The 17,388-nt window shown below is 28.4% G+C and overlaps 1 long non-coding RNA gene across 1 annotated transcript; it reads right to left on the bottom strand.

Annotated features, from left to right (window-relative positions):
- Positions 1–7,650: 7,650 nt before the first annotated feature.
- LOC122272720 (uncharacterized) lies at positions 7,651–16,933 on the bottom strand. The gene is made up of 4 exons (XR_006227242.3): positions 16,781–16,933; positions 13,610–13,703; positions 12,525–12,624; positions 7,651–9,746 (listed from the first exon to the last, which is right to left on the bottom strand). It is a non-coding gene; the product is annotated as an uncharacterized LOC122272720 (long non-coding RNA).
- Between the last annotated feature and the right edge of the window lie 455 nt (positions 16,934–17,388).

Raw genomic sequence — 17,388 nt, 5'->3', positions numbered from 1 at the left:
GGCAAAAAATATAATAAGGTTAATCTAACGAATAAGAAATTAATAACTAGAGCATTTTGAAACTACGCAATCTGTAACAATATTGTAACAAGGGTTGCAAATACAAGAAAAACATGAAAATGGAAAACATACAAATCTTTTTATATGATGGAGAAAAAATAAAATTAAATGAAAAAATAATCTATGCAGAGTTAGCCTGAGGAGAAAAATATAATATCTGAAGGCGAAAAATATAAGAATTTGACATGAGGAATACTCAAGTCTAAGAAAATGGAATTAATATGATGGCAAAAACTATAATAATTTAAATATTTTGAACCCATACAATCTCAACATAATATTCACAAAATCTAATGCCACTGAAAAATAAACTAATAGAAGGTCTATCAAATGGTTAAAAATATAGTAATATGACATGCCACTAACTCATGCTTAAGAGAATGCTAATAACGAGCATGCTGCAGTCATATGATATTGAAATAATGATAGCAAATATAAGAAAAAACTGAGAATAAAAAACATACAAATCTTTCAATACAGGGTTAGCCTTACGAGACAGGTCGGCATTGAACCTAAGTAATCTCGAGGTGAGATTTACAAATATTAATGCAACTGATGAGTGAACTCATGTTCAAGAAGGTTAATCTATTGACAATAAATATAGCAATTTTACATGAGGCCAACTCATGTCTACAAATATGCAAATAATAAGCAGCTGCGCCAATATAATATTGAAATAAAGGGAAGAAGTAAGCTCCAAGAACAGACTGACAATGGTAAATATACCATAGTCTGATAGAAAAAATTAATAATTTTTTTAGTCTACTCAATCTCAGCCTAAAGAAACGAGTCAGAAATTTGAACTAAAACAATCTCAACCTAATATTAACAAATTCCGATGCATCTGGTTATCGAACTAATAAAAAGAGCACACCTGACGACAAAAAATATTATAATTTGACATGACATGCGCAAAACAATGCTAATTAATCAGCATGCTAGACCAATATAATATTGAAATAATGGTAGTAAATTATTTGCTTGAAAACTTGAGAATGGGAGACATGAAAAAATCTGTTCATCTCAAGACAAAAATAAAAAAATTTATGAAGTCAATTCAGGCATAGCCTAATGAAACTAGTCAGTATTTTTAACGTAATAAACCTTTCTCATGCCTAAAAAAATGAAAATAATCAGTATGCTGTGCCATATAATATTTAAATAATAAGAACAAATAATTTCCAAGATAAAACTGAGAATGGAACACATACTAAAAAAAGTGCATATGATAGATAAAATTATAAATTTTTTTAAAATCAATTCAGGCTCACTCTAATTAAACTGAGCAGCAAAATATTCAGCTAAACAATCTTGAAAGGATAATTATAAATTCTAATGCACTTATTATTGAACTCACAAAAATGATGGTTCATCTGACAGAAAAGATATTATTTGTAATGAGGCTGATTCTTGCTTAAGAGCATTAAAATAATCAGAGTGCTGCAGCAATATTATAATAAAATGATAGTAGCAAATCATTTGTAAGAACAAACTAAAAATATAAAATGTGCCAAAGTCTATTCATTAGACAGATATCTCGAGCTGATATTTAAAAATTCTTTTGCAACTGGTATTTGATGTCATAGAAAAGGCTAACCTGATGACAATAAATATTATAATTTTTCTTCAGACCAACAGATGACATGCACTAAAGAATACTAATAATCAGCATGCTGCACTAATATAATATTGAAATAATAGTAGCAAATTAGTTGCAAGAAAACTTGAGAATGGAAAACAGTAAATCCCCTCTTTTCAAAATATGTGCTAAAATTTCCTTGCATATTTTTTTTTTACATTTTTATTAATATTGATTTTAATTTACAAATTTGTTTATTGAACTTTATCTGCAATACCAACATACTGCCGATATTGCAGTTGATATCGATAATACCACAATGATTAGTTAGATCGATAACAATGTTAAAGATAAACTTGTGAATACTTTTCCTAACGTTCACATTTCATTGAGAATATATTTGTCGATTCTTTAATCAAATGCAGAAGGAGAAAGATCTTTCTCCAGATTAAAATTGATAAAAAATTATTTGCGTTCAACAATGATCGTTTGGCATCGCTTGCACTTATGTCTATTGAATACGACATTTTGCGTAGTTTTGGAATTCGACAGCTAGTACAAGATTTCGTTGAATCCAAAAATCGCGAAAAAGTAATATATTAAATCATAAGTTTCTGCAAAATAATTTATTACCGAAAAATATTATATTTTTATATGTATCTTCATAATTTTGTGCAAAATACACTTGTTGTTTTTAAAGCCAAATTATTTTTGTCAACAAATTTTTGTCTCCCAAGTTTTTCGTAGGCCCTAGGCATGTGCCTAGTGTGCCTATAGGTTAATCCGGCCCTGCAATTCAGGCATAGCTTAATGGAACTAGTCAGCATTTTTAAGCTAATAAATCTCGATGTGATATTTACAAATTCTAATGCAATTACTGATGATGGCACTCATGAAAAGAAGGTTAATCTGATAACAAAAAATATAATAATTAGACATGAGGTTTACTCATGCCTAAAAAATGCTAATAATCAGTATGATGTGCCATATAATATTGAAATAATGGTTGCAAATACAAGAAAAAACTGAGAATGAAAAACATAAAAATCTTTTCATATGATGGAAAAAAAACAAAATTTAAAAATAAAAAAAATCAATTCAGGGTTAGCCTAATGAAACAGGTCGGCATTTTAAACCTATACAATCTCGATGTGATATTTACAATTACTAATGCAACTGATAAGTGAACTTGTTGGTTAGTCCAAGAAGGTAAATCTATTGACAATAAATATAACAATTGGACATGAGGTCAACTCATGTCTAAGAAAATGCTAATAATCAGCAGCTGCGCCAATATAATATTGAAATGAAAGAAACAAAAAATCTGCAAGAACAGACAGATTATGGAAAATATACCAAAGTCTGTTCAGGGTATCTGCTACATTTTAGATTTTCAAATTCGTGACTAATTCCAAGATAATTTCATGACTTAACCAAGTTACTATTTTCTCGGACAGAAAGAACCAAAAATTTTAAAAAAAAAAGCACTATAATAACATTTATTAAAATGATAGGAATAACCAAAACTGTTATACTCGGCATCTTCATATTTGTAGATTTCAAATTTAAAAAGCAGAGCCAAGCGAGAATTGAAACAATTAAATAATTAAAAAAAAAATTAATATTAAATTCATTTTATTCTTTTTTTTTCTTTCTGCAGAATTATATTCTAAGGATACTTTTCTTGCCCCCCAGAAAGGAAAGTAAGACTGATTTTTCTGTTCTTATTTCAGAATTTAAAAAAAATTTGCTAATGACTATCTTGCTTCAGATAGAATTTCAAATTGAAAATAAATATATAAATATTCAGAAATCACAGTTTTAAAGATCACGATAAATACATTTTTATAAAATATGACTATGAGTGGGGATTTTGTTAAAAATTCAGATATTCGGAACAAAATTTTAAAAATTAGATTTTTCGGCGAGATAAATTCATGACTTTTCACGATTTTTTTTAAAAAATAGTTTAAAGTCATAACATTTCATGACAAATTTTTCCAATACCGAAGTTTACAAATTTTTAAAAGTCTACTCATTCTCAGCTAACTAGTCAGAAATTTAAATCAATACAATCTCGACGTGATATTAACAAATTCTAACGCAACTGGTAATTAAACAAATAAAAAAAAAGCCCATATGATTACAAAAAATATTATAATTTGACATAAGGCCAACTCGGATGACGTGCGCAAAAGAATGCTATTAATCAGCATGCTGCACCAATTTAATATTGAAAGGATGGCAAATAATTGGCAGAAACAGGGAATGGTAAAAAGAAAAGTCTTTCCATACGTTGAATTTAAATTTTTTTTTTTTTAATACAGTAAATTCACACTTAGACTAAAATAACAAATCAACATTGTTCACCTATACAATCTCGAAAAGATATTTAAAATTCTGACCAACTGATAATTGAACTTATAAAAAAGAAGGTCCACCTGATGCAGGGACGAGAGTGGTCAAAAAGTTAAAAAGAGGAAATCCTAGAATGAATATAGATATACATATATATATACATTTTATTAATAATTCAGATATTCAGAGCACCATGAAGTGGGGGGGGGGGTTAGATTGCATTTTAAAAATTAGGTTTTTCAGCAAACTAAATCCAAGACTTGCTTAAAAAAATAGTTAAAATCATGACAAATTTGGTTCAATAATGAAATTCATGACTTTCCAGGTTTACGGATACCCTGTATATATATATACATTTATGTATCCAAAAATTGTACCAAAAAATTGAGATTTTTAAACTTGTAAACCATGCAATTATAAATCCCAATGATTAATTTTAAAATTATATGAATATATGAATGTGAATCCCATGCATAATTTTAAATTCAGAAAATGTGAATATGAGGCTTATAAATCACGCGAATATGAAACTCTATTTTAAATTAGAAAAATGCAATAATACAAATCATGATTCGTAATTTCTTGATCATGTAAATACGAATCACGATGCATAATTTTTAAATTGTGCGAATATAATACGCAGCGAAAATCGACATGGTAAAGAAGAAAAAATATATTATTTTCGAAGAAGGAAAATTAATAACTTTTTAAAAACACACCATGAAAAAAACACCTTTAAGCGCTTTTAAAAAACGAAAATGTGCACCCTTAAAAAAGTTATGCGCCGTGTATTAGAACAAGAAATGAAATATCAAAATGAAAAAAGTGATTAAAGTAAAAAAAAAAAAGAAGTTAAAAATAATAGTAAGAGAAGAAATCTTCACTGCAAACAGCACACATGGGCGTCCCCTAAGCCTCCACAAGTGAGACGGGGGGACACCATCGTACGCAGCCCAATGCGTTTTCCTACGCCTCTACCTTAACAGATGAGGTGGGAAAAGTGCAGATGACAAAGGGGAGTTGGAACCAGGGTTGGCAGAATGGATTAATCCACGGTTTAAACCGTCCTGTCCAAAACCCTTTTACTCAAATTATGTCACAATTTTATCTGAACAATATTTAAGAAGTAAAATAAACATAGAACCAATTACATATTGATAATTAAATATACTAGAGAATATTTGTTTCTAAAAGTATAATTAAAGTACAATTTAAACTAATATATTTACATTTAAAATCTTTTTTTTAAAAATAGATGTCTTTTTTATCATCCTGTGATGAAGAAATTATAAAATTTTTTTAAAGAAATATTGTGAAAAATAAAAGGTTAATTTTTGAACAAATTTAGTATTTTTATTAAGAAAAATTATTATTTTTTTAATATTGCCATATTTATCCTTATGCAAAAATATTATTTATCAGTATGAAAAGCATATTTATATTTAAAGGATTAGGTATTCACTTTTGTTGTTCAATGAATTGTGGAGCTTCAAAAATTATAAACCTTTTCTTGTTATATTAGATTATTTTCTTTTAATAGAAATTGTGAATGCAGCAGAGTTGCACATATGAGTGCAAGAATCTCGCCAAATTCAGCTCAGTAGTCACGCCCAAGTATGTCATCAAACGTGTTACATGATTGGTGCTAACATATGTTACGGATCGGCAGCACGCCGAAATGGAGTGTGGTTGAATGAATTGTGCAGACGTTGAATAGAACAATTCGAAAACACTCTTTTACATAATATGCAGCGAAAATTTACATGGCAAAGAAAAAATTTACCATTTTCAAAAAAGGAAAATTAAGTACTTTTTTAAAAAAAAATAATGAAGAAAGCAACTTTAAAGGTTTTTAAAAAAACAAAAATAAGCACCTTTAAATATAAATAAAAAATAAGCACCCTGTTTGACGTCAATTAAGGCTTAGCCTAATGAAACTAATCAGCAATATTGAGCTACATAATCTCGATGTGATATTTATAAATTCTAATGCAACTGATAATTCAACTAAAAAAAATGGAGGTCCACCTGATGCCAAAAAATATAATATTTTGAAATGAGGCCGATTCATGATTAAGAGAATGCAAGTGGTCCGAGTACTGCAATACAATAGAAATAAAAGTAGCAAATAATTTGTAAAAACAAACTGAGAATATAAACATACCAATGTAGATTCATCAGATGGAAAAAAAAAATTTTTTTAAAAATAAAGTATATTGTTCTGTATCCTAATGATAACGAGGTCATCCCATGAGCACAAAAATTCTAATAATGAGCATGCTGCACCAATGTAATATTGAAATGATTATAGCAAATAATTTGCAGAAACAAAGAATGGAAAAGAGAAAAATCTTTTCCTAAGACGAAAAAAAAAAAAACACCATTTTTTATACAGTAAATTCTTCTTTAGATGAATGATTGCAAAAAATTAGATAAATGATAGCAAATAATTTGAAAGAATAAACTGAGAATTGAAAACATACAAATGGAAATGAATGGAATAAGACGAAACTTTCCCTTTCGAAGAAAAGATAAATTTTTTATAAATTCAATTCACGCTTAGCATAAAAGTGTTTAGCATTTTGAATGAGTTAATCACTAAGTTGTTTGAGTCACTAAGAATCATACCTGCTAATAGCAATTTTTTAGGTATGATAGATTGTCTGCACCAATGTAAATTTGAAATAAAGGGATTAAATAATTTGACAAAAAAAACTGAGAATGGAAAACATACAAAAACATGTTTATCTGATGGAAAGAAAAAAACAATTTATTCATACGGTCAATTCTTTCTTAGCCTAATGAAACTAGTCAGCATTTTAAACCTAATAAATCTCCACTTACATTTACAAGTACTTATGCAATTGACAATTGAAATTATGGACAAGAAGGTTAATCTGATTATAAGAATAATTTGAAATATTTAATTATAATAATTTGTAATGAAGCCAACTCATGCTTAAAAAATGCAAATAATCAACATGCTGTACCAAATATAATATTAAAATAAAGGGCACAAATAGAACAAACTGAGAATAGAAAACATAAAAAAATATGTTCAACTGATTTAAAAAAAATAAAAAATATTGTTTATTAAGTCCATTCACACTTTTCCTAATGAAACCAGTCAGCATTTTGTACCGATACAATCTTGATGTGAATTTATAAATTCTGATGCAACTGATATTTTTTTGCTACCGGATGGCAAAAAATTAATTATTAGAAATGAGGCCAACTTATACTTAATAAAATGCTAATAATCAGCATTCTGCAGAAATGTAATATTAAAATAAAGGGAACAAATAATTTGAAAGAACAAACTGAGAATGGAAAACATACAAAAATATGATCATCTCAAGAAAAAAAAAAATTTTTTTTTTATGGAGTCAATCTAGGCTTAGTCAAATGAAATGAATCAGCATTTTGCACCTATACAAACTCGACGAGATATTTATAAATTCTGCATTAATATAATATTGAAATGATTGATGTAATATAATTATAATATTATTAATATAATAATGATTAATATAATATTGATGATAGCAAATAATTTGTAAGGACAAACTGAGAATGGAAAACATACCAAAGTCTAGGCATGAAAGAGGTCGGAAAAAAAACAAAAAAGAAAAAAAAACTTTTACAACGCAGGAGGGGGAGGGGAGTGTTCTATATAATACTGTGAAACCGCAGAGATATATATAAAAGCAGCTTTCAACTCTACTGGGAGATTTTTATTTAGTATTTAAAGTGACAGAAGCATTTAGACAGTGAAATTTAAATTTTTAAAAAATATATAATTTTAAAATTTTGATCACTACTACATTAAAGTAAATTAAGTAATTATAGGAAGTTGCAGCTTAATTATCATTTTAAATTAATTACTGTTCCATCATTTTAAATTAAAACAGTCGCCAACTTTTACCTTAATATCTTCTGATAGATTGTTACTGACAATCTTAGTCACTTTGACTAATCAAACTTGAATTTATTTGTTTCGGTAATATCGACTGTACGCACTTTGTGTTCGCCTGTTAAATTGACTACCATCATTAAAATATTACAATCATGTTACCCATAGCTGCTAACTTATTTTTAAAATAGAGACATTGGATTTTAAGATAGCGGAAATTAGAATTGCTACATTTATTTTTAAATATGAATCGGGAAGTTGGATTTTAAAATAGAGTGAATAAGAGTCTCGATGTTGGATTTTAAAATCACGTGTATATGAATCACGATATTGCATTTTTAAATCGCGTAAGTAAGAAAGATGCATAATTTGCAGATTTCGTGAATACTTATTACAACGAGTAATTTTTAAATTGCGTATAAATACGAAAATCAATGTTTGATAATACAGCCGTTTGAAAACGAATCGCAATATCGGGTTTTAAAATTATGTGAATACAAATCACGAAATTTGATTTTAAAAAAGCTTAAATAAAAATCGCGATGTTGGATTTTCACATCACATAAAACCGAATCGCAACAAGTAACTTTTAAATCAGTTAAATAAGAACATCAATGATTTACATAAAAACCGTCTGAATAGACTAAGCTAAAAGCTAAGCGTCTGAATAAACTCAGCTAAACTAAATAAATATCAGTTACCGAAAGGAAACAGCATAGAACTCTTTTTCAAATCTATAGCAGAAGTGGCGGTTGTCAAGACAACGGCACACCTGCCAAAATTCGACAAATTCCCTGGTTCATCAGATAGATAAAAGTTACAATTTTTAAAAAGTCAATTCAGGCTTAGCCTAAAGAAACTAGTAACCTATAGTATCTGGGCATGATATTAACAAATTCTAATGAAACTAAAAATTGCACTAATGAAAAAAAGATCCATCTGATGGCAAAAAGTATAATAATTTCACATAAGGCTTACTCTTACTAAGTAAATGCTAATAATCAGCATGCTGCACCATATAATATTGAAATAATAAGAAAAAATAATTTCCAAGATAAAACTGAGAATGGAAAACATACAAAAATACGCTCATTAGATGGGGAGAAATAAAAATTTCATACAGTCAATTCATGTTTATAGCCTAATGAAACTATTCATCATTTTAAATTTATATAATCTTGATGTGATTTTTACAAACTCTAATGCTACTGGTAATTGAACACAAAGAAAAGCAGGTGAATCTGATAGCAAAAATATAATTAGTCTAAAGACTAACTCATGCTCAAGATAATTTTTTAAAATAATAATACTCTACTTATGAGTGCAGATGGATGCTAATACTTATTACTGATTTTAAAAGGAAAGAAAAATTGATTTTTAGAAGAATATCCAACCAAATCACCATTTGTTATATTCTTAATATATACATTACATATAATTTTGAAAAACATGAAATTATGATTTAAATCAGGATTTGTGATTAAACATATTTTAAGAAGTTCAGTTTTTCAACTTATACTAATATAACAAATTATTACAAGTTTTAACAATACATTCTGAGACAGGTAACTAAATTAAAGATTGTATTATATTTATATACAATACTGAAAAATTCACATTTCAATTTTCAAAATATAAACTAATGAACAACTGGATATGTATATTTTCTTCTCAGGAATGAAGAGTGGTGCGTATGTACAAAATTTATTAAAAATTTTGAAATATTTACTTCATAAATAATAATAAAGATAAATCCTACCAGCTTTTCTTCTCTAAATGGTTTGTTGACTATAGTCAAGATAAGATTCCTTTATCGTCAATTGCTTGAGCTATGACCTATAAGAAAAAGTTTAAAGAATCAGGTTGTTTTAGTAAGACACATATTATTTAGTAATGTTTTTTTTAAATATTATTTAATCCAAAAAGTTCAATATGTGTAAATGAGCTAAATCCATATATATTGTGGGGAAAGTAGTTACAGACCATGTCAACCATCATCTATGAAAAGGTACCCCGACATAGATGACGGTTGACATGGTCTGTAACTACTTTCCCCACATTGGTGACCTTCGGACGTGATTTGCTCACGCAAGTAACGCCCACTTCGCAATCTCTTAACGGTTACGCCTACTTCGATGGATAGTCCACATTGTACGGTTGACTTGCTATTTGTGAATGCATCATTCACTTCCTGCGCTGTTGCTTCTCAGTCTCGTCTCGAACACACAACGTCTACACTCTCAACGCCTGCTAATGGCAACACAGGAGCGAATTCGATTGTGATGTTAATACATATCTCACATTCAGCACTAAAAAAATCCGAAGACTCTCTCCCGGTCTTTCACAAGTACATCAACTAGTAAGATCTGTTCATCGAATTATATCCCTGATAAAATTCTGGTGGGGGAGTACTGTGGCGTAACTACCACTACAAAAGTTTAACATCATTCACTAGTATATAAAGCATGCTAACTTGATTCTATCATGAGGTACCTTTTGATAGCTGAAGGTTGGCATGGTAGATAACTCCGCCCCACACAATATATATAATTTAATCAATCAGGGTTAGTAAAAAAGTTGCAAAAGTAACCTCAATTTTATAGTTACTAATTTAAGAAAAATGAAAAAAGGTGAAATAAAGCTGTTGTAATATGTTTTTTATAAAAAATATTACTTCTTACTGAATTTTCAAATATTTAGCTGAATATTCGGCTAAATCTCCAGTCACATTTGTAATTTATCGCTCACTGGCGGCAAAACTCAAAAAATCATGTTTTGAGATACGGTTTAAAGTTTTTATTGCTAAGGAAAATGCTTCAGTTAGCATAAACAAATATTACCTTAAAATTGAATTAGGAGTGTGCTAGTATTGCTGCTGAAAAGAATGTGTATTTTCATATTCATACCTCTTCTTAGTCCAAAACACCTGTTTTTTGAGTTGTGCCACTATTGCAGTCCATGAGCGATATATGCATTAAATATATTTATGAAAAACAGGAAATTTTGATTTAAATCAAAATTTGTGATTGAATATATTTTAAGAAGTTAAGTTTTTTAACTCTTATAAATATAATACGATCATATAGTGAACTTTCAAGGGACTGAGATTTCGGTTCACTATAACCGGGAGTTCACGATATCTGTTAAGCAGGCAATTTAACTAATGGTTCCTTTTACTATACTCCTTTTTATTACACATCAGTCAAATAAATTACTTAGAAATATTATATAATAGCAAAAAAAAAATGTTATTTTTTTATCACTCTTCGTCCTGCGCACACATAAAATTAGTAATCTCCAGCTGATGAGCAATCTTCAACATCAGATGTGGAAACACTTCTCAACTCTCAGATGATTTTTCCTTAATTTCTGTTATTTTGCATTTTAAACCTGTCTAACCTGCCATTTTAGCACATGAAAAGTAGTCTCATAAAATCTCTTACGAAATTCATCACATTTGTTTAGATACTGGGAGATTGAGACTTCTAATGCAGAACCACTTCAGTAATGCTTCCTCAACATCCTTGCGATCTGCTTTTCTCAACTTTTTTCGGGCATCTAAATTTTTTTCACGAGCAGAAATTATTAACTGACAATTATTTCATGTTACAAACTGCAGATTTGGATAGTTTATATTCTCTTCAAATATCAGCTCGATTTCATCCTTTTCAATTTTTCTGATTATGCCCATATGAAGAACGTTTTACGTTTACTGGTCGCCATACTTAAATTTGAGACACTTGTTTGCAGTTTTTTTTAACTGAACTGAGAGAAAAAAGGAGTTGAAATGAGGGCCTTATCAACACATATTAGTGTCCAAAACTCCGACCAATAATTACTATTTCCCTCTGACAGAAAATGCATATTGATCCCACTTATACTTTACAGGTGCATCATCATCTGCCTGGGTTGGAAACACCTGCTCGGTTTGCTCATGGATGGGAAAGTGAGAAGAAGCAAACAAAAAATACTTATCGCTGCTACTGTTTGTCTAAGATAGGTACTCTGCTAGACATTCGTCTGGATCTGTGGCGGTGACTATGGTAACAAGGTATGATTATCTCAAGTAGGGGTGCGGGGTCCCTCTTTAGGACTGGTTTCGGCAAGAGAAAAGGAGACCTCTTAATCGTAGCTACCCTTTCTAAAATGCCCTCTTCTTGTTTCCATAGCACCAGACTGCCGCAGACTTAGTGGCGGTCATTGTACCTATCTTAGACAAACAGTACATTCCCCTCTACTGATGGTTTTAAAAAGCGGTATATATATTTATTTTGAAGTAGAAATTTCAAAATTATTACAAAAAAAAAAAAATTAGTCAAAGACAGAAGAAAGTTCATTCAAGCCTCTTCAAGCATGTAAACATCTGATTTTATTACTAACGTTAGAACCAAAATTTTACTTTTGACGTGATGCATCAAAAACCTGTCAAAAATTTGAAAATGTACTTACAAAACAAACTGGAAATAAATATTAATTTTAGGACAGATTTTAATTTATTTGAATTCAGTTCTCAGGACATAGAGAGAAACCTATAAATGAAATTTAATAAAAAAATTTTTAAATGTTAACTTTAGAAATATTATTTTTATCAATAATAATGAAACGAAATCAAACCGGCTTTTCTTCTTATACTCCATGGTATTACAGTCAATCAAATTGGTTTGTTGACTAGAACAAATTTGATTCTTATATCGTCCATTGCTTAAACTACGGCCTGTAAGAAAAAGTTTAAAGAATCAGGTTCTGATATAGTATAACACATATTTTTTCAAAATTCTTTTTTTTATATATATTATTTATTTCAAATAGCACTATATATGTAAATCAGCAAAATTCATATATATACATATATAATTTAATGAGTAAGAGGGAGTAAAAAGTTGCAAAAGGAATCACTGTTTTATAGTAACCAATTTAAGAAAAATTTAAATTGTTCTAAAAATAAAGAAAAAATAAAGCTGTTTTAATTATTTATTTATAAAAAATAAATACTTATTATTGATTTTAAAATAATATATATATACATAATTTTTTTTTTTGCTACTTGGCCAAATCACCATTTGTTTGAATTTCTTCATATATATGCTTTACATATATTTCGATCTAAATCATAATTTGTGATTATATATATATATTTGCAAAAGTTCATTTTATAAACTCTTACAAATATATTTTAAAAAATTAAATTTCCAAAATACATTTAAAAACATGCCACCTAATTAAAAATTCTTTTACAGTTATATACAATACTTAAAAATTCACAATAGAATTTTTAAAACATCTAAAAGGAAATATATCATTTTAAACTACTGAATATGTATACATTTCTTTTCATAAAGCTTTTTATACCAACTACAATTGCTAAGACAGCAAAATCAATTTATAATTGAGAAAATTTTTTAAAAAACAATTTGTAGGTTAGTTTCATGCGACTAATAGCTAACCTCTTCAAGCAAGTTTCAGTCTGATTTTAATACTAACATAAGAACCAGAATTTGGGGTTTGACATGATGTATCAAAAACTTGTCAAAAAATTGAAAATGTTCTTACAAAACAAATTGGAAATATATATGAATTGGAGGATATAATAAAAATTTTTTGATTTCAGTTCTGAGGACAGAGAGTTGCACCTATGAATGAAATGTAATAAAAAGTTTTTAAATCTTTATTTTATAAATAATAATGGAGCAAAATCAAACCAGCTTTTCTTCTAATACTTCATGGTATTATGGTCAATCAAATTGGTTTGTTGACAAGGTAGATTCTTATATCGTCAATTGCTTAAACTATGACCTGTAAGAAAAAGTTTAAAGAATCAGGTTCTGTTTTAGTTTAACACACATTTCTATTAAATGTTTTTTATATATACATATTATTCATTTCAATTAGCACTATATATGTAATTCAGCTAAATTCAAATACAGTACAGAACCCGTTATCCGGAAATCAGAAAACCGGAAAACCAAAAAACCGGAACGAAATTCGATACATTTTCCCGCCATTTAAAAAAAAAATTTTTTTTTCTCCTCATAAGATTTTAGGATTTTCCTTTCTTTTTTGAAAGATGTTTACCTTACCATCATTTTGGAAAAAATCATTAGTGTGTTTCATCATTTTTTCTTCTTTTTAAGATTATATCTAAATTTTTTTTGTTTTAGTTTGGTTTAACAATTAAAAAAACAGCTTTTTGTAGCGATGCAGAAAACCGGAAAAATCCGTTATCCGGAATAGCGATGGTCCCGATCATTCCGGATAATCGGTTCCCTACTGTATATATATAATTTAATGAGTCAGTGTGAGTAAAAAAGTTGCAAAAGGAATATAGGTTTTATAGTAACAAATTTAAGAAAAATTTAAATTGTTCTAAGAATAAAGAAAAAATAAAGCTGTTTTAATTATTTATTTATAAAAAATAAATACTTATTATTGATTTCAAAATAATATATATTTAGATATGATTTTTTTTTTTTTTGCTAATTAGCAACATACTTGGCCAAATCACCATTAGTTACTTTCTTTATATATATATGCTTTACACATATTTATGAAAAACATGAAATTTCGAGAATTTGTGATTAAACATATTTGAAGAAGTTCAGTTTAATAACTCTTATAAATATGATATTTATAAAAATTTTAATAACACATTTTGAAACGCACCACTAAATAAAAAATTGTTTAGCAGTTACATACAAAATTTAAAAATTCACAGTACAATTTTTAAAATTTCAGAACTGAAATATATCATTTTAAACTACTGAATAACTGGATATATTTCTTTTTCTTATTGAAATCTGCTCACACCAACTACAATCGCTAAGACGTCAAAAGCAATTTAGAACTGGCAAAGAATTTTTTTTAAAAAAAAATTATGTTAAAAAATATTTCATTGAAATTTTGTCTTAAGACAGTTATTAATGAAATTTTTTAAAGAAATTTAACATTTATTACTCCCAAAGGTAAACTTTTTCTGAAAAAAACTCTAATGTTCTGCGACAAAAACTCTATAGAGATGTTTAGTACGGAATTATTATTACTATCGGGAGTTTTAACTTGGGTTACAACATTTTGTCTAAACATAATTGAAATCAGAAGGGAAAACACATGTATCACTATCTTAGTTCTCCCCCACTCCAGTTGAACATGAATTGGCAAGCAGACACAGAAGCTGATGCACAAAAAAGAATTTATTTCCAATCACGTTCTGCCCTCTCCTCACACCCCATATAAAATGAATGAATTGACATTAGCATTTGTCAAAAAAATAGCTCAAAAAAAAGTTTTTGACATGACTGATAAAACAAAATACATTATCAGGGGTCTGTCTAGGTTTTTCTGAAAGGTACCTATTTTGTGAAAATTTTGACATAATTTGTGAAAAATTAAAAATTATATAAAAAAATCAATACAAAACATGGTAAAAATATAGATTTATCGTTCCTTAAGGGATAAAATTTTTTTTTTTTTAAGAAAAAGTATTTAGTGAAACTACCGTTTTTCCTAAAGTTGAATTTGTGAAACTACCGTTTTACCTAAAATTGAATTTGTGAAGGTACCGCTAAACGGTAGTAAATTCGGCCTGGACAGACCCCTGATTATTCTTCCCAAAGGGCAAAAATAGACAAATTCCATAATAATTTCTATGAATTTTTAAGACTTTTTTTCTAAAATATCAAAATACAGTGGAGCATCGTTTATACGACGATCACTTATACGACGTTTACATTTATACGACGTTTTAGTGTGGTCCCAAATCATTCCTATTCATTTTAATGTAGAAATATATCGTTTATATGACGCACAGGATCGGTTATACGTCGATTTTTCGATTTTGTTCTTTATTTAATTTTTTATTTTTTCTTGTGTATTTTAAAAAAGGGCGGAATTTGCCAACATGAATGATGCAGAAAAGGGTGTCAACAAGAATGCTTGGATGACGACCGTAATTTTTACTAGAGGACTGAAAAAACTAGACAATGTTATGAAGAGGAAAAAACGAAAAATTGCTCTATTCATCGACCAATGTCCAGCGCACCCATCGATACTAATTATTTTGGGAAATGTAAAAGCTCTCTTTTTTCCTGCAAATTGCACAAGTGCGCTTCAGCCATTAGATTTGGCCGAGATTAAAAATTTAAAATTGCATCATAGAAAGCAGTAAGTTCAACTCGCTATTCAAAGCATTGTAGAGAATAATAGCAAGAAAATATAATTAAAGTTAACATACATTCAAATGGCTCACTGCAATTTTTCTCCTTTGGTTATTTGTTTGTTTTGCTTTGTCTAATTTAGAAATTTATGTAAATTAACACGTTAAACATTTAAATTAATTGAAAACAGAGTTAGTTTCAATTTTAGAAGTAAAAATCGATTATGCGACGTTATCGTTTATACGACGTTTTTCGGTGGTCCCTTCGGCGTCGTATAAACGATGCTCCACTGTAAACTATGTTACCTGGCAGACGAACCTCAACTTACTTTCTTTTAATTTTTTAAAATTTCTACATGCATCATGAAACTAGAGAATGAAATTCAAACAAACGAGTACAAATACTTAAATAGCCTCAATAATGTTACAATGAATTACACACCAATAAATTTATGACTAAGACAGTCAAAAAAATTTAAACACTTATATAGTAAAATAGTTTGTAAATTTAATCTATTTAATCAATAATTTCCTAATATTTTAAGCACAGAATAAAGGCTTCCTTAATAAAATACAGATCTCAGAAACCACATTTACCTTTTAAACAGACTATATATAAACTTCCTTTCTTTTTAAAGTACATTAATGCATTACAAAAAGCCTTAAAACTAAATATTTTAAATTCAAATACAAAACCTAACAATTTAAATACTAAACTTACTTTCTTTTCAGTAAATATTTGAAAGTCACACTTTATTATTTTAAGATGTCACTAATTAACAATACAAAACATAAGTATTCATTTTAATTAAATTAATATTTCAGGTTGATTCCCGTATCGTGATCGGCGCCACAATTTGGCGGGATCCCTACCGGCCGGGAGTTTTTTGAGAGGGCGCGGCCAAAATGACGTTTTCGCAAGTCGTCGGGAGTGGGATGGGCTTCATGATGTAGGAGCTGCTTGAATTATGAAAGAAAGAAACCTGATCCTTTCTCCCTTTGCTTGAACTGAAAACGATACAAATATAAAAACAAAGAGACTTAGTTTTAATTTAGGAAAAGAACAATCTTTTGAATTTATATATTTAAAAAAAGAAGTTTTTAAGCATTTCTTTTAAAGTTGCTATTGATTGATCAGCAAAATACGTTTAAAACAAAACATTTATTCTAACTAATGCAACACTGTACTGACAAAAAATTATTGTTATGTAACATTAAAGAAGAAGTAATTATTATTTTTAAAATAAATTCCTGCTACATATTATTCTAAATTGGCGAAATTTTTTCTAAAAAAGGAAATAGATTTAAAAACACATCACGAGTTAATTG

Source organism: Parasteatoda tepidariorum, chromosome 7, assembly GCF_982258835.1.
Source record: "Parasteatoda tepidariorum strain Cologne lab strain chromosome 7, Ptep-v5.0, whole genome shotgun sequence".
In the NCBI taxonomy this organism is placed as follows: domain Eukaryota; kingdom Metazoa; phylum Arthropoda; class Arachnida; order Araneae; family Theridiidae; genus Parasteatoda; species Parasteatoda tepidariorum.
This window is presented reverse-complemented; position numbering and strand designations above follow the sequence as displayed.